General features: G+C 41.3%; 1 protein-coding gene across 19 annotated transcripts in view; it reads right to left on the minus strand.

The window, feature by feature from the left end:
• The window catches only part of PLEKHA6 (pleckstrin homology domain containing A6), a 1,822,600-nt gene that overhangs the window by 525,261 nt on the left and 1,277,877 nt on the right, over window positions 1–19,462 (minus strand). For all 19 annotated transcript variants that reach the window (XM_044076969.1, XM_044076965.1, XM_044076964.1 and 16 more), the window contains one exon: window positions 6,906–6,989. The gene's annotated coding sequence lies outside the window, so the exon portion shown is untranslated. The remainder of the gene's footprint in view (window positions 1–6,905; window positions 6,990–19,462) is intronic.

Below are 19,462 nucleotides of genomic sequence, written 5' to 3' on the forward strand. Positions count from 1 at the left end.
CTAATCTTCTATTGCTGTCTAGAACAAAAATAGCGATTTCAGCAGGGAAACATGAAATTCAACAAAACGGCAGTGTTAACTAAACATACATTGTAATAGAGTGAAACTTCCTGTACCGTAAATACTTGGGTAGTTGATTTGTTCTACAGACCATAATCCTGGTAATAGCACAACAGAAGCCACTTTCTTGGGATTACAAAGATATACTTATCCCAGGCCTGTTGCACTTGGCATATACAGCACAAAAGAAACTCTGGGTTTGAACTTCTCGGAAATGTGGACAGGCATAAGCTACAAGATAAAAATGGTCATCTAGAAAGACAATGTAAGCTGCTTCTCACAGTATGAATAAGTCAAGCAGGAATGTCTGTACTTCCTTGAAGCAGAATTAGAAAAGCACTTAGCCATGTTTTCCAGGCATATTTCTAAGAGGGTTGCATTAAATATTTAATAGCCCCAAAAACAGGTGCCAGGATGTTATTAATTTTTAAAGGTTGATGCACTTTTATTTAAGTAGGTCTTTGTTTCGTTTTCACCCTCTGGCTTAATATGATTTCTAGTCGGCAGGCTTAGGTGGGGAGTGCTAAAAGCAACATTTTTACCTGAAAGTAGTAGTTTATAATTCTTATCCTCTCTGTACTTCATCAGCATTGGGTGAGCACATCCAATGACATCATCAGCGGTCTGTCTGGCATACCACATGATCACTTCTTTAGTGGCTGCATGCTATGCTGTTCAGTTATGACACACATCTGATTATCAGCAATAAGAGTACTACATAAGTCAGGTTCTAGGTATCATACTTGGCAAATATCACAACAAATATTCCTGGACTAAATATTTTCTAATTAAAAAATACTCACTTTTCTGGCCACAACCAATTGTTTTCATGCATTGATCACAAAGACTTAGAAACGGGATACTACATAAACATACCAAGGCTCGCAGCATATTAATTTTTTTGGGGGGGGTGTTGTTCTGTTCAATGAAACATAACTCTCAAGTCTTCATTCAAATAACCTGTGAATCCCATTTTAAACTTACCTTCTGTTATGTCAAGTACACCACACTGCAACAATGCTGAACATACAAGGTATTCACCTCAGTATTTCCAAAGCTCCAGTTACCCAGCAGTACAAGTTAGCATTTCCCACACGTGGGGACATTTGAAAAATGGAATGATTGCCAGATCACTGTGCTGTATCCTTACTCCTTGATATGGTAAAATATATAAAAATATGTGAACAGAAATATGCTTCAGCTGAAACATCATACATGCATTTTTTTAATTGTTTGTCTTTTCAGCTTTTCCCGGTTAGGGGTCGCCACAGTGGAATTCTGGTCCGCTAATGATTGGCAGTAGATTTTTTTATGGTGCCAAGTTGGCAGCCGAACGCCCAACCTTGTCTTTTAATAAAAAAGAAAATGTGGTTATGAAGTAAAGTAGTAAAATCTTCCCACTGGAAATCTAGTGCGGCTAACAGTGCACTCTCCTTCTACTAGGATTGTGTCACAGGAAGATGGAAAACCAAACTTTCCCCTCCTGGTCTTGTTGCATCACTGTCTGCAATGAAGAGGGAGTAATATTTCAGAAAATGCAGAGAAGAATTCCAAATGCTGTCCTTAAAAAGCAGCATATCAGGTTCATGACTGTATACTAGGCTAATAACCACTGGGGCCTTTATAAGCCTACCCATCCCAGTGGACCTTTGGTGTCCAGAAATTATGCAAAGGTGCATTATTGCATGAATTACATTATATACAGTGGCCAGTATATGTTCTCCAGACAGAAAAAAAAAAAGAAATGTGGACCTCAATATCCAGAGTCAGGCCCCACCATACTACTTCTAGATGTATCTGGGAAGCTTTTTTCATTAGGCCTTAATGGACTTAATCCATTCCTCTAGAAATGTTTAATGAACATTTTTTAATTTGTTCCAAGACTGTTTAACATCAGAATAGTTTGCTTTTGTCAAGGGGTACAGGGTGGTGTGAAAAGCTTGTTCCACACTTCACAGAGGGTTTTTGTTTTCAAGCTGCACAGTTGAACTGGTGTGACTCTATTGCCACTGATAAAAGGCATATCAACTGCACCAACCATAATCTTCAAGAAAACATGATCACACTCAGATCTGTTATGTATAGCTCTGTGCTATTTGTAGCCAGAAATCAGTTTAGATACTTGTATAAATTCTTGATCACATACTAGGTGGAAAAATACACAACAAAACTATAAAATTATTCTTGTAAAAAGCCACATCTGTTGCAGGAGTACAGCTGTACTGATGAGTAAGTGTGGTCCTCTCCCTTAAGGAAAATCCAATTAGACCTTAAAACAAAGTCACACAATGATGTCACTCATGGAGAGCCAGCCCTTAATGAGATGGGAACAGTACTTGGTAGATAACAGTGGGTAATGAAATGCAGGCAGCATTCACATGTTAAGAACTGCATGGTCCATTCCTGAACAGTACAGATCTGTCAGTGATGTAGCATTTACTCTGTACATTATCACACACAGTAATTGTGGGATGTGTGTCTGCACATATTGCATTGCCCATAAGTAAAATTACTGTGTACACATGTAGTAACAATACGTGCATGCTTCCATGCTGAGCACCTTAAACTCAGCTCCACTCTCTCTCAGCAGGGCAGTATGTCTACCCAAAGGCATGGAACCATGTTCCCCTGCTACACTTTCTGCCTGTACTTACCAGGGTACACAGGCTGCTCTTGCTGTGTATCTTGTATTTGTGTGAAAATACTGCAGGAGGAATCACTAACACAAGCATGAAAAGAAGACAACAAGCTCCTGCAGTGATGCAAAGCACACAATGAGCTCCTGCAGTGCACCGACAGCACGTGAAATGCAGAGAAAAATGCATGCTGCAGTTTGTACACCTACAGTCACTTTTCAACACCCAGGACTAGTCCTTGGTCATTTGTGCTGCACACTCGAATCTGACAAGCACACAACAGTCACAGTGTGTTTGCCTGTCTTTGCTGCCACACTCTGCACAATTCCAAGCATGATACTCTTGGCTTTTGGACCCCTAATGGAAGCACTTGGTGTGCTTTGGAAATATGCAACGTGTTGAGCAAGCTCAATGCATCCTACATTTCACATAGTGCTGCACTTGTGTACTGTCTGTCACACTCATGATTCACAGCATGAATCACATTCATGTCAACTGTCACATACTACAAAGGATCTCTGCCTTGCAACATTTATATGCAACAAATGATCTCAGCAACTTTTATTGCTTGTTTTTAAAGTCTATATTTCTGCTGTTTTTAAACAAAAATTGTCAAAGTGCTGTATTCATCAATAATTCTTTATCCTTAAAGTGCTCAAAGATCAGTATGGCGATACTGGTCACTGCATTATGCTGGAAGAGAAAAACATGTTCTCTGTGTGTTTTTCACCCTGGAAACACCAGTTTTCTCTCGCCTCTTAAATACTTGCTGGTGGAATGACCGAAATAAACTGTCTTTAAATATTTGTATTACATTTACCCTTGCCCTTGTGGCTGGTGATGTAACAGAAAATGTCCTGAAAAGGCCATATTCACTGGCATGGTTATCAAATTAATTAAATTAAATTCTACATAATGACATACCAACATTTACCATTAGTGGCAGAGTAAGTAGTCATTGCCAACTCGTAGCAAAATGATCTCCAATTTGTTTCTTGGCTGGGGTACCTCCCCTATGTGTGGCTTGCATGCTATGTTTCTGTGCGTTTCCTCTGGGTGCACCACTTTCCTCCCATATTTAAAAGATGAGTAGTAGGTGGATTGATGACTTCTAAAGTATTCACAGGTATGTGCATGTGTGGCATGGAAGAAAGGCCTGCTTGTCTACCTCCATTTTCTCTCTTACCTGGTACATTTTGTGGAGGGTGGTGGTAGTTCATGGAGTCACTTTAGGCACTAGCTTTGACTCATCAGTGTGAACCATTAAAAAGTTCAGCCACTCTTTTAATGTCTTATTTAGAAAGTCGGCATATATGAGAAGTACAGGCTGCTCAAAAAGCTAATGTTTCATTTTAAAACAATCTGTGCAAAAATGACTTTTATAATCTTCAATTCCATGTAAAATTGGTTATGTTGCAAAACAAATTTCATGTAGTTCTGACACCAACTTCATCATTCCCATTTTTTTTATTTGAAAAGTAGTTTGCCATGCCTTCACCAAATTTGGGGACCACCATATAATGACTTAATTTCTACAGCTATCTTGCCTATCTTAGAAAAAGCTACTAGAGTACCATTTCTTACCCGTTTATGCCTTTTCTTACTAATACCTCTTTTTGCCTTAAGCTCTTTTTTCCAACATTTTTTCAAACAGCTGTGATACTTGTTACTACTCGTTACTACTCTGCTCTCATTAACTGGTGATAGTCAGTTGCAGTGGACAGTGCTCTGTTCTAATTCACGTACGTCTTACATTTGCTACTACTCTGCTATCATTAACTGGTGATAGTCAGTTGCAGTGGACAGTGCTCTGTTCTAATTCACATACGTCTTACATCTGTTACTACTCTGCTCTCATTAGCTGTGGATACTCACTTGCAGTGGACAGTGCTCTGTTCTAATTCACGTACGTCTTTCATCTGTTACTACTTTGCTCTCATTAACTGGGATACTCACTTGCAGTCGACAGTGCTCTGTTCTAATTCATGTACGCCTTAAATCTGTTACTACTCTGCTCGCATTAACTGGGGTACTCACTTGCAGTGGACAGTACTCTTTTCTAATTCACTATGTCTTACATCTGTTACTACTCTGCTCTCATTAACTGGGGATACTCAGTTGCAGTGGACAGTGCTCTGTTCTAATTCACATACATCTTACATCTGTTACTACTCTGCTCTCATTAACTGGGGATACTCACTTGCAGTGGACAGTGCTCTGTTCTCATTCATGCATGTCTTACATATGTTACTACTCTGGTTTCATTAACTGGGGATACTCAGTTGCAGTGGACAGTGCTCCGTTCTAATTCACGTACATCCTTCATCTGTTACTACTTTGCTCTCATTAACCAGCGATACCCAGTTGCTGTGTACAGTGCTCTGTTCTAAGTCATGTACTTCTTTCACAGTTCTAATGCATTTGGTCTTGCAAGTCACTCATTTTTGCACTGAAGAAGGGTAAAATGAATGCATCTACACCTATGTTTGACTGACCTACTGAACTTCAAGCATCTATGACTGCTATAACCCTGTCATACCGCACAACTGCCCAGACTTTTTGCACAATGTTCAGATTTTTTGTCTTATATTTTTAGTCTGTTCCTCCTAAAAATGTCAGTTTTCTGGCAAATTATGGAGGACATAAGTCAGTAAATAATAACAGATGTTTGACTTTCAGATTTCATTACTGAATATTTGCAACCCCTACTATCTATGGTTAGGTCTAGGTTAAAAGATACCACCCAATTTCTTAACATCGTTCAGGATGCACAATTGGAACCAGATTGGTATTTATGCACACCTGATGTCACCTCTCTTTATACATGCATACCACATTGGGCTGGATTACAGGCCATTCAATATTGGCTGGAAAAATCACAATTATACACCCCTTCTATCCTTAGCTGAACATGTACTAACTAAAAATGTTTTCCAATTCCAAGGTAAATCATACTGGCAAGTTTGTGGCACAGCAATGGGAGCATCTTTTGCTCCTATTTATGCTGATTTGTTTATGGGCTTTTTGGATTCTGCCTACACACAAGTCAATCCCCAGATTGGTTACATTATGACAACCATCCCCAGCCACTCTACTCCCTATACACTGGGCAATGTCACAACCCATATGAACTATAAGGTATTTTGCCAGGAGAGGTAGACAAGTTCTAGTACAATGCAGTGTCCTGGATGCAGGACAGAGCTAAGGGCTAGGAGAGAAGTACTGAAGTTAGTAGCAACTCACGCCAGTACTCAAGGTAGCCAAGCTATAACAGGATTAAGAAGCAACTGACTATATGTAGGGGATAAATCATGGGAAAAATAATAATTAGCTTTAAACATTTTAACACCCATAACTTTAATGTTCCCTACGTTCTTTTTTCCACTCCCCTTCTTAATTGCTTTTCCCAGTGGTCCCAGACATACTTGCTATGCTCTGTAATCTTGCCTATTAGCTGTTTCTTTGACATTCTCCCCTCTGCTTTCCCTGGTTACAGATTATCAGTCAGCAGCCCACTAATATTGCCAGATTTCTTAGACTGCTTCATTTTGCACACACTTTCTCATAGCAATCTCTGCTCACCATATAATTCACTCATTACTGCTTCAGTCCTTCCTTTACCCTTCAAACCATATCCTTATATATTTATTTTTTTACAAAGTACCTACACCTCTTCTCAGACTCTTTGAATTGCTATTATCTGCTACTTAATGTAAATTAGCAACAACTGTGACTGCAGAAGTGTTACTATTCATGCTAGAACATCTGACACTTTTCAAACGCACCAGTTGCTGTTAACTTATCTGATTTGACCACATGACAAAGGCCAAATGCAAGAAGAACAAGATCATTGGCTAGTTTGTGTTTCCAATAATCAAGTATAGAAAGAAATTAATGACTTCTGCACTGTCACTGAGTACATGTGATTTTTAATATTAAAACAATCGCATTTAGATTTGTGTTAATTAGAAAGGGTCCTTAAGTCATATATGTACTTTCTGAAAGCTTAGCCCATTGGGATGCCAATGTGGAATCTTACCATTTCTATACATTGCTTCTTAAAAAATCTAAACTGCTAAGCCAGAGCTCTAAAACAAGATGGTGTCACTACCCATCCCTGAAAAGTTGCACTGTCAGGTACTATCACCTCCCAACCTGCAAAACAGTTCATAATTTGATGTGGTAACATGCCAAAGACTATACACTTACATTTGCTGCAGACTGTAGATCTTGTTTTCTTCTGATACTTGTCTGCTCAGTGGGTGCACAAACGTGGTTTGTCTCTCATTATGGCTGAAAGAAAAAGATGCATGTATAAGGACAATACACAAAGACAAAAGCATCAACTGCTCCTTTTAAAGCAGCCTCCTCTTCCAACCATTTAGAATACACATGAATAGCAGTTTGAAATCGGTCCCTACTGTTACTGACACAAAGCCCTACAAGAGAGCATACCTGCAAACAATCAAGTGATGGGAAAGCACAGAGTGAAAGTGTAATACTGGAATGCTTTTACATAACAGTACTTACAAAGATAAAGTAATACTGTTCTCATTCCAACAGAAAACAAAGCATTAGTTTTTTTTTTCTTTTCTTTTTTATTCATACGGCACTTTTAAACAATTTTTAACTTCTAGTGGGTTAAGTACTTCAGAGGCAAACTCAAAGAAAATTATAAAACTTTATAGTGTCAGAATTACAATTAGAATATTAATTTTCTTTGCACCTCAAATAATCTCATGCCTTTTGCATAACCCGATGTCTTAAAATAGCATATTTGAAGAACCAAGCAAAATCAAAGTACAGCACTGATTAATCTCACACTGTAATATTTTTATGACAAATTATTATTAAATCACTTCTTTTGGCTTAACTCAGGCATAAAGTTTGCAAAGCACTGAAACAGGCCTAAAAGTAATTGGTAGCAATACAAAATACTTTTATTAAATTGATTTAGCAAAGATGAAATTTAGTGATATGGCAGAAGAACAGAAAGTTGTTGGTATACAACATTTGTGAGTTTTTTAATATAATAACAACAATAATAATAATAATAATAATAATAATAAAAAAAAAAATCTTAGGCTTCAGAGACATACCTCTCAATTGTCCAGATTTTCTGGCAAACCACTGGGATGATCTGAGGACCGAAGTCAGCAAATAATGATACACATTTTGAGTTTCAGACTTCAGATCCATCAGAAAATGCAGGTTAACACAAACCCTGTTACTTTAGCAACTTTCAAAGTTTATAAGAGTAATATTTAAAATCTGTCCCTGTTTTTGGCTCTTCGTCTCCCCATTTTGTCAGGCTTTGTCCAGATTCCTTGCACTAAGAGGTTGAGAGGTATGTGGCACACCAAACCAAGAATTGTGGAAATCTTGTACACAGAGCTTATTGAAACACAGTAGGTGCCCAGTACACTGTTGTTGCTTGTCTTTCAGCTTTTTCCTGGTAAGGGGTCGCCACAGCGGAACTCTGGTCCACTAATGACTGGCAATAGATTTTTTTATGAAACGCCGAGGTGCCAGCTCGACACCCAATCTTCAACGAAGGCACGCCCATTTATGCACACATGTCTTTTGACCGCCACCCAACCACGGGGAGGACATGCAGACTCCACACAGAAGGCACTCCCAAGCCAAGCATCGAACGGGAGAATCTCTTGCTGTGAGGTAACAATGCTAACGCCGTACTACAGTAGCAGTACAGTGAAATTTATTGTACAGGCCAGTGAAGTCCACAGAAGTGGTTATATTGAACATGATGGAAAGATGATTAACTGGCAAGGGTACTCTGTATGTGTGCACACCCCTCAACCTCTTATTATAAGATTTCTGGACAAAACTAAAAATAATGAGGGGGACGAAAGCCCCAAATCAGAGACAGACTTTAAATATTGCTCTTACAAACTTGGAAATTTGTTAGAATAACAAGATTTGCATTAGCATGCATTTTTTTGAAGGATTTTATGTCTGAAGCTCAAATGCCTGTCATTATGTAATGACTTTAACCCTGAATGTTTTGCTAGAAAATAAATTTTATGAGATACAGACGAAAAATATGATGCAAAAATATGGACATTTTGTGAACTTCTGGACAACTGAGAGTTTGCGTGTGTGTGTGAGTGAGAGAGACAGGAAGAGATCCCATACTGCACCTAATAAACTGCGTTTTTTTTTTTTTTTTTTAGAAGGAATCAAAAAAAAATTTCCAAACTCACAATTACACATTTAGGACTGCAGAGGAAAACAATCAACACACTCCACAATAAAGTAGTTTTGGATTTACCATACACTCCCTCTAATCATAATTATTTCCACTTGTTCCAAGGTTTTTACCTGAAATCATCGACCTTTCAGCCAGCACCCAATATGTATAATATGTGTGTGTGTTTACTAAGACATACAGGAGCGCATATGTCACTGCTGTATTATGTTACAGCAGCACTAGGGTCTTTGTCATCATGAAAAGGTGTGTGCATTTACTAAGACATACAGCAGCACATATGTCACTGCTGTGTTGTGTTACAGCAGCACTAGGATCTTTGTCATCATGAAAGGTGTGTGCATTTACTAAGACATACAGGAGCACATATGTCACTGCTATGTTGTGTTACAGCAGCACTAGGGTCTTTGTCATCATGAAAAGGTGTGTGCACTTACTAAGACATACAAGAGTACATATGTCACTGCTGTGTTGTATTACAGCAGTACTAGGGTCTTTGTCTTCATGAAAAGGTGTGTGCATTTATTAAGACATACAGGAGCACATATGTCACTGCTGTGTTGTGTTACAACAGCACTAGGGACTTTGTCATCATGAAAAGGTGTGTGCATTTACTAAGACATACAGGAGCACATACGTCACTGCTGTGTTGCGTTACAGCAGCACTAGGGTCTCTATCATCGTGAAAATGTGTGATGGCTATTTCTGCATATTTCACAGATGATGGCTAAGGAGTGGCTGGTGTGCATCGGTAGTAGCACAGTGGTCTGTCTCCATTTTAATACTTGGTGTGATGATGTTTCTGCATATTTTGCAGGTGATGGCTAAGGACTGGCTGGTGTGTATCGGTAGTAGCACAGTGGTCTGTCTCCTTTTTAATGCTTGGTGTGATGATGTTTCTGCATATTTTGCAGATGATGGCTAAGGACTGGCTGGTGTGTATCTGTACGCAGCTTCCCTAGACAGCTCTGGGGACACAGTTTAACCCTCTCTGTATTACATTTGCACATTCATTCTGTGTAGGTCACCTCCATTTGTACTAGCAAGTAAACACCAGCATGGTGGGCATTATTACAGAAATATATGACTTCAACAGCCTAGCTATGCAATACTGCCTATGAATTAAAACCCGACCTTTTCCCTGCTTTTCTCACTGAAGTGGGCCTATGCAGTGCAGACCTAGTCTCTGAATCTCATCCAAAGAATGTAACATTTCTGGGAAATATTTTAAACAAATCAAAGTTATTGTCTTAATATATTATTCATTTATGACTCCGGTTTAAAGTGCAGAAATCTATTTCCTTTAATATAGATTAGAAGTACGAGATCGTGATACTTCTGGTACTGTTTTTTTATACTGGTCTCTGTTTTTGAGTAACAGGAGTGCTACCATGTGCAAGTTACTTACTTTAAATAGAAAGTAGTTGTACCAGAAGGAAACTGAATGCCTAATGGCATAACAGTCAGTGATTGTCTTAGCCAAGATTAGTATTAAATAGGTTCATTTTTTTAAGACTACAGACAGCTAGTGTCTCAGTCTAGGCAGCTAGTTAAGATCTTAAGATGGTCTAATCAGTCATTCTAAGAGAAATTGAAAGATCTGACTAATGCATGTTGTTGACCCACTATTCCATATTTTTGTTTACATACTTTTTGGTCCTGTCTGCCTGCCAGCCATTTGCTTCCCATGATCTATTGATTTATTCATTTAAAATAGAGTGAGAGATGTACCCTCACCATCCCTACCCCTTAAGTGGGAGCCAATCATTTAGACATATTCTGCCTATTATGGACTTGTAGCCAGGACCTGCTACACATAAGACCATAACTATACCCATGGAGCTAGTTGGATGTTATAGAGCCATCATCCTGGCTGCCACTGGAGCAGTTTATTTATATGCTGTAACTCTACCCCCATGGTAGTGATGTGGCCTCCACATCACCCTGGAGGGACTGTCTATACCCCTGATATAGAGGTGTGATCGCTCCCCAGCATGTCTCCTGAAGGTGAACTGCACCTGCTTGCGTAGACCCAACCACATTTCTCCAAGCCCAGTGCCTGTTCTCAAGTGAGTGGCCTATGACAGTCCCTAGGTATGCCAGGTCACGACAATGGAGGAGCTGCCACAACTCTCCCTCCTTCTCAGCCGAATGCACCAACATAAGTCTTATATCTCCTTTCCACAGATGTTTCAGCTTTTCGAGCCCAGGTCTTCTAGACAGCAGTCAGGGCTTTATCCGTCTGTACAGACCTCTCAACAGATCCTGATTTTGATTCACATTTTAGCTCTGTCCATGTTAATCCCAACAAAAACTGGTGACTTTTGGAGAAAAAAGGTGAATTAAACTTAATAACTAATAACAATAATTAGAGTTATAGATTTTTTTTTGTTTTAGAAAATGTATATTAATTCACATTCTCTTATTTGACAATGTCTCATGTTAATAGTTCTAACATTTTATAAGTGTCCCCAGTTGTCCCTATTTTTTTCTGGTTTTATTCCAGAGTCTGTTGAGATTTGTCCCAGATTTGTTGACAGGTATGCCTCTGTGTTACAGAGCCAGGGAGAAAAATGACCATTCCTGATTTTTCCAAGTAAGGAAATGAGTCTCCACCTACTTCAAGTCTCCCCATAAATCTGCATCTTCTGAAGGTAGGAAAGTGCAGTTTTGTACCTACCATAAATGTAGATGTTCGAGTGTACACCCTGCTGCAGTCATCACACTTGGGTTATCCTGTTGTCAGGCGGTCCCGCAGTCAGCTGGAATTCCAAAGTCTTGGTCCGGCGTCGGTTGCTGTCGCTTCTTCCCTGACGTCAGTGCGCCAGGGGTATATATAATGCATCCAACGCCATTTTCTTCAGTTTTTCTTGCCCCAGATGTCAGGTGCCCCCAAAAAGGTGATCAGTAATTAGTACCAATTTATGAAGTTGTAGCACAAACACAAAATCCCTCTAGCTATAAGCAAACACATCAGGAAGGTTTTGTAAAGATTTAGTCAGTTAGATCAGAGGGGATGGAGGGGGGGTAACCTGGACTGCAGCAGGGTGTACACTCGAACATCTACATTTATGGTAGGTACAAAACTGTACTATGTTCATCGTGTTACCCTGCTGCAGTCATCACACTTGGGTAGAATCCCAAAGCTAAGGATGGGTGGAGGATTCATAGAGGGTTAGAGGAGGCTAGAAGGCCCTGCAGGACTGCAGTGGCGAAGCCAGCTCTAGTTTTAGAGTAAAGTGGTAAGTGGTAGTGTTTGGTAAAGGTGTGTACTGAACTCCAAGTTGCAGTTTCCAAAATCTCCTTGGTTGGAACCCCCTGAGGAAGGCTGTAGATGTAGCTGTTGCCCTGGTAGAGTGGGGCCTAATGGTAGCAGGAACTGGTTTTCCATGATGGGTATAGCAAAAATGAATGCAATGTCCTATCCATTTGGAAATGGTTTGTTTTGATATAGCCTTCCCTTGTGAAGCTGTAGCATAGGATACAAAGAGCTGGTCAGATTTTCTGAAAACCTTAGTTTTATCCAAGTAGTAACAAAGTTGCCTGTGAATGTCCAAGGAATGCAGGAGTCTTTCTCCTTTGTTTTGTGGATTTGGGAAAAAGGTGGGTAAGTGGATGGTTTGGTTTAAAGCCACACTGGAAACCACCTTAGGCATGAAGGAAGGATTAGTACGTAGAAACTCTGTCTTGATGGAAAATGAGGAAAGGTTCCACTGCCATTAGTGCCTGCAGCTCTGAGACTCTTCTAGCTGAAGTTATTGCTAGCAGCAGGGCAGTCTTCCATGATAGAAACTGTAGATCTGCAGAGAAAGCTGGTTCAAAGGGAGGTAGAGTAAGTTTTTCCAGAACAAAATTGAGGTCCCATGTTGGTGTAGGTGCTCTCCTGGGGGGTCTAATGTTTTTTGCCCCTCTGAGGAACTGCCTTAGAAGTGGATGTGAAAATAAGGGTGGATCCGTGTTGTAGTGGGTTGAAATAGCTGATGCATGGATTTTAATGGAAGAAAAAGAAAGTCCTTTGTGCAACATCTCAGTTAAATAGTGTAGAATCTGAGGCATGTGAGGCTGAAGTGTGTTTTGGCCTTTAGCTTGGTTCCAGGCGCAAAATCTTTTCCATTTGTCCGAGTAGGCCTTCCTGGTGCTGGGCCTCCTAGCTTCCAGAAGAACCTCCATAATTGCTTGTGAAAGAGGAGCTGGCTGGATGCTTAGTTGATTTGCCATGCAGCCAGATTTAAGGTTTTGAGCTGGCTGTGTAGAATCTGATTGTTTTGCTGTGTGAGCAAATGAGCAATTTGTGGTAAAACCCAAGGTGGGCCTTGGGCCATATTCCTTAATAGTGGGTACCAGTGCTGGCATGGCCATTCTGGGGCTATGAGTATCAGTCATGGTCTCTCCTTTCTGATTTTCAGTAGCACCTTTGGGAGGAGAGGCAATGGAGGGAAGGCATATACTGTCAGGTTTTTCCAACTGAATGAGAATGTGTCCACTTTCCAAGATGGTGATGGTGAAGTGTCCTTGTACAAAATTTTGTTAGCTGATAGTTTTGGGGGCTGGCAAACAGGTCTATGTCTGGAAGGCCTCATTTTTGAGTTATCATTGCAAAAACTTGTGGATCCAGCTTCCACTCGTGGGGATCCATGATGTTTCTGCTGAGGTCGTCTGCCAATGTGTTCTTTTTTCCTGACAGGAATTGAGCTTGTAACTGAACTTGGTAAGCCAGTGCTGTATTCCACAAGGTCATTGCTTGTCTGCATAGGGGGTAGGAGTGTGTACCTCCTTGTTTGTTTATGTACCACATTAATGTGGTGTTGTCCGTCCTTATTGTAAGTTGTCCTGGATGTAATAGGTTCTTGAAGGCTGTCAGAGCATTCTGTACAGCTAGCATCTCTTTTTGATTGAAGTGCAGATTTCCTTGATCTGCAGTCCATACGCCTTGAACGCACTGTCCTGCCATGTGTGCCCCCCCAGGCATAGTCCGATGCATCTGTTGTAATAGTTTGCCTGGCTGGGGGCAAGGTGAAAGGCTGACCCTTGTTGAGGTGACATGCCTGTGACCACCATAGAAACTCCTGTTGTAGGCACAGAATGAGAGATATCATTGTGTCCAAGCTGTGGCTGTGTTGAGACCATACACTTTTTAGGTACCATTGTAATTTCCTCATATGCAGCTTTGCAAATGGTATTAGTAGTATGCAAGATGCCATGAAGCCCAAGTCCTGCAGAATTTTTCTTGCAGGGAGTAGGGTCTTTGTTGCCATTGTTTTGAAATATTGAGTCAGTTGTAGTTGTTTGTCTGGCATCAGATAAGCCTTCTGGGCAGTTGTATTCAAGCTGGCACCCAGGAATGTCATATTTTGTGAGGGTACTAGTTTTGATTTCTTTTCATTTACTGTGTACCCCAGGCAACTTAGAAGATGTTTTACAAAAGCCAGATGTTGTAAGAGGATGTCCTTGCTTTCTGCTTGAATGAGGCAGTCGTCCAGGTATGGGTATATTTGAATTCCTCTTTGTCTGCAGTATGCAATTACTGGTGCCAGGCATTTTGTGAAGACCCTGGGTGCAGTAGATAAGTCAAAGGGCAGTGCAGAGAATTGGTAATGGGTTGAACCTGCAATGAAACGGAGGTATCTTCTGCAACTTTGTCTGATAGGGACATGCAGGTATGCCTCCTTGAGGTCCAGCGTTACTAGCCATGCTTTCTTGCCCAACATGGGAAGAAGCTGCTGTAGTGTTAGCATCTTGAATTTGGGTACTTGTAAGAAGGTGTTTAGAATTGAAAGGTCCAGAATTGGTCTCCAGGCATTGTCCTTTCTGGGGACTAGAAAGAGTTTTGAGTAAAATCCTTGGCCTTGCTCTCGTGTAGGTACCAGTTGAATGGCTCTCATGTCCATGAGAGCTGTAATTTGTTTTTGTGCCTCTGCCCATTGATTTTGTGGCAGGTTTGGCATTCCTCTTTTCATTGGCAAGGTGTGGAAACTTTTTCCCCCACCTGTCTAGTGCTCTGGAGTCCCTTTCAGAGGGTACAGGATTTTTTGCCATAGAAGCCTTAGCCCCTTTGGCACCCGGGGAGATAGTCTCTGGATCAGCAACAGGACTTTTATAAAGGAATTTATGTGACTCTGGCACTCTATAGTATCTGTCTGGTTTGGCTGGAGCAGGAGGCAGAGAATCTGGGTTCAAACTAGATTCTGAGTAAACATCATCCACAATGTCTAAAACTGGGGGGATGGCAAGTGGTCTGTGCTGGGGGAGTAAAAGAAACTCTCTGAGCCTTTTCTTGGAGTCAGAGTAGTCCTGACCTTCCCAGTGAAAATGTCCCCTCATAGTGTGTAAAGTTTTCCCAAAGGAGTAGTCTTCAGGAGGAGAAGCTGAGGGAATAGAATCCTCAGCATCAGAATCTTCATAAGGGGAGAAGGAGTAATCCTGGTCTTCAGAGGAGCCTGAGGAAATAGACACTTGACCAGAGGAGGCATAATCTTCCTCTTGTCTAGGCCTTTTGTCAGGTGGGGGTTGGGAACCCCTGATTAAAGAGATCAAATCTTCAGCCATTTTAAGCATCTGTTTCTTAGGCATGGGGCCTTGAAATGGAGACTGAAGAGCAGTCTTTTTAGGTTTAACAGGAGTCTTAAGCTTAGGGTACGTTTTTATGGTGAGCGCCGTCGGTCTGAAGACACCTTCAGAAACCGAAGGTGTTTCTGCAGCACCATCTCTTTCTGCAGAGTCGTCGGTAGGGGCTGAACAAAATGGCTGTGTAGGCCAAGCGCTCTCCACCAAAGGCTCCGAAGCGGTCTCGGGTTCCAAATCTGCGGTAGTCAGGGGCTGCGTCGGAGCCTCACCGGAGACCGGTCCAGCCGAGGCCTCGGAGTCTGGCTTGGGCCTAGGTTGCCTGTCCTTATCCTTGCGTTTTTTGTGCATGCCGGTAGTCGGTTGCTCCGACGGCATTGTGTAGTTAAATTTTCTACCGAAATAGTGTCGTGTGAAATCAAAGCATCTTTTTATAGTACGCTTATTAAACCTAGCACAAAAATGACAACCAGTGACATTGTGGTCTGGGCCTAGGCAAGGTATGCAGTAAGAGTGAAAATCCTTATGAGGTATTTGCTTCCCACAAGAAATACAATTATTAACTTTTTCTGACATCGGTCTGAGGCAAGAAAAGTTTCCCAACGGGGTGCTTAGCTTTATTGAAGACTTTGGATCTGAAATTTGACTTCGAAAATCTCAGGAGTCGGCCGACCGGCACTTGCAAACTGCTTCTGCTTCGGGCACTGCGTGGCAAGAAAGACTGAAGACAATGGCGTTGGATGCATTATATATACCCCTGGCGCACTGACGTCAGGGAAGAAGTGACAGCAACCGACGCCGGACCAAGACTTTGGAATTCCGGCCGACTGCAGGACCACCTGACGACAGGATAACCCAAGTGTGATGACTGCAGCAGGGTAACACGATGAACATCACCATTATTACTATGTATCACTGGCAGCCAGGGTCTCCCAGTGCCTGCTGGGAAAGGAAGGATGAAGGAGCATCAACACACTGGTGCTCTCGCCACAGTCTACACATGCTGTGGTTTATCTGCTTTACTTGTCTGTGTTTGTTAACCATGAAAGAGAGCTTATTCCATGGAGAATTAAATTCAACCACAGAACAGGAGCAATAATAAAAGAAGGACAAGTGATTATATGAAGGGCTTAAAAATTGATTAGACATAAATGTAACAAATAAAGACCAGTAACAATATGCTGAACAAACATTCCATTATATGTACACACAAATGAACAAAGGTGGTAGAAAGGAGAATTCCAGTAAATGATGCAATGAATCAAAGGGAGAAGGTTTTAGTTCATCAAGGTATGACTCAAGTGACCGCAGGTATTCTGATGCAGTGCCAGATAAACCTTTCCTAAGTGGTCAGTTAATCCACTTCTAAACTGGCAGTGGTTAACAATGACACATTTTAAGGTGGATTCATTTACTTATGAAATGTCTGTGATTACTTCTGCCACTTGCAGGCCTGGATTACAAGTCCACAGTAGTCAATACTGACCAACATCCAGCAAGTAAGGAATTTATGTAGGTATACCTACATCTGTCCATTGCAAATACTGCACACTATTAATATTGAAGGGACAAATTCTAGGATGCAATACCAAATCTCTCCTTTCTGGAGAAAGTACAATAACTGTAGTCTTGCCTCTTTCACCCATCTATTATCCACCCTCACCACGGATGGTGCATCATGAGAGGAACAAATAGATGAGGGGTCAGTCTGTAAATTAAATGACTAAGCCTTATGGTGTAGCGAGTACTTCAAGCCATGATTATTTTATTAAACAGTTATCAATAGTGCAGCCCCTTCCATGATGTTAAAGTCAATGAAGCAAGCAACTTAATTGGACAACATATATCACATTATTATGCGCTAATTCCTATGCTATGTATGCTATATTTCATCCTTGCTCTTACAGCCAGGACACAGGCTGCATCATAAATACAACTTTGCCCCACTGTAAGGATCAGCTTTCAGCTGGCTTTAACATTAAGAAATAATCAAATATAAATCAATATAAAATTATTAAACTATTTATTTGATGATCATATTATTCTAACATATGAGAAAAACAGAGCTGGTTGCAAACTTTTATTTGTAGTGAGCTCTGTAGTCTCATTAAATAAGACTCCCCTGCTATCACTAGCAGTATATATTAGAAAGTTACAGACTGTCATGAGATAGTACAGTGGTGTACACTTACCATAAATGTAGATGTTCGAGTGTATTCACTGTTGCAGTCATCATATTTGGGTTATCTGCCTGCAGGTAGCCCTCAGCCGGCCTAAATACCAGAGTCTTGGATTCCTGCATCGGATGCTGTCTCTTCTTCCAAGACGTCAGGTCGTCAGGGGCATAAAACATGCAGCCAATGCCATTACATCAGTTTTTCTTGCCCCAGATGTCAAGTGCCCCCACAATAGGAAGCAATTATATGTTATGATCCACCTCCATTAAAAAGCAAATACACCAGAAAGCTTAAATATACCAAACAGGAAGGAAAGGTAGAGCCAAGAGAAGTGTGGGGGCTGCAGGGAGGGTAACCAGGACTGCAACAGTGAATACACTCGAACATCTACATTTATGGTACGTGTACACAACTGTACTATGTTCTTCATGTTTCACTGTTGCAGTCATCACATTTGGGTTGATTCCCAAAGCTAAGGAAGGGAGAAGGAAGTTAGAGAACATTAGGGCCAGCTATTAAGCCCTGCAAGACTGCAGTGGCAAAACCAGCTCTGGATTTAGAAAAAATAGGCATGTGGTAATGCTTGGTGAAAGTATGTACAGAGCTCCAGGTAGCAGCTTCTAGGATGTCCCTGGTAGGGACTCCTCTGAGAAAGGCTGCAAAGGTAGATGCAGCCCTGGTGGAATGTGATCTTATCCCCTGTGCGGTAGGTTTTCCATGGTGCTTGTAGCAGAAATAAATGCAATGGGCTATCCATTTAGAAATGGTTTGCTTTGAAGTGGCCTTCCCCTCTGCCCCTGCAGCAAAGCCAACTAGCAGCTGTTCAGATTTTCTGAGAGGCTTAGTCCTGTCCAAATAAAATCTAAGTTGTCTGTGCACATCCAGAGAGTGCAGTATTCGTTCTCCTTTGTTTTGTGGATTAGGAAAGAAAGTAGGCAAATGAATGGACTGATTTAGGGCCACACTAGACACTACCTTGGGCATAAAGGAAGGATTGGTCCTGAGGGACACCCTGTCTGTATGGAAGATAATGAAGGGTTCCAATGTCATGAGGGCCTGTAAATCAGACACTCTTCTTGCTGAAGTGATGGCTAGAAGGAAGGAATTTCAACTCTGCTGTTGCAGCTGGCTCAAAGAGAGGGAGAGTGACCTTTTCCAATACAAAGTTAAGGTCCCAGGCTGGAGTAGGGGCTCTCCTGAGGGGTCTTAAATTTTTGGCCCGTCTAAGGAATTGTTTTAGCAGAGGGAGAGAGAAAAAGGGTGGCTCAGTATTATAATGAGCTGAAATGGCAGAGGCATGAATTTTAACTGACGAGAAGGATAGGCCCTTGTGGAGCATTTCTGTTAAGTACTGAAGAATATGAAGTAAGCTGGGCACCATTGTGCCCATCCCCTGAGTCTCGCTCCAGGAACAGTATCTTTTCCACATTTCAGCATAGGATTTTCTAGTACTAGGCCTTCTAGCCTCCAAAATGACATCTAGCACCTGCTTACTGAGGAATGCTATTGGGGAGCTCAAGGAATTAGCCAGGCTGCAAGGTTCAGGGTTTGAAGCTGAGGGTGCAGAATCTGGCCCTCCTGCTGGGACAGCAGGGAAGGGGTCTGAGGCAGGTGCCAAGGTTCCAGCAGTGTCATACTGCGCAAGAGGGTGTACCAGTGCTGGCGTGGCCAGTCTGGTGCAATCAGTATTGTCCTTGGCTTGTCCTGTTTGATTTTTAGCAAAACATTCGAGAGGAGAGGCAGAGGGGAAAAGGCATAAACCGAGAGGCTTTCCCAGGTAAAGGACAGGGCATCCACTT

Source organism: Protopterus annectens, chromosome 7.part0, assembly GCF_019279795.1.
Source record: "Protopterus annectens isolate FY-2018-M chromosome 7.part0, PAN1.0, whole genome shotgun sequence".
In the NCBI taxonomy this organism is placed as follows: domain Eukaryota; kingdom Metazoa; phylum Chordata; order Ceratodontiformes; family Protopteridae; genus Protopterus; species Protopterus annectens.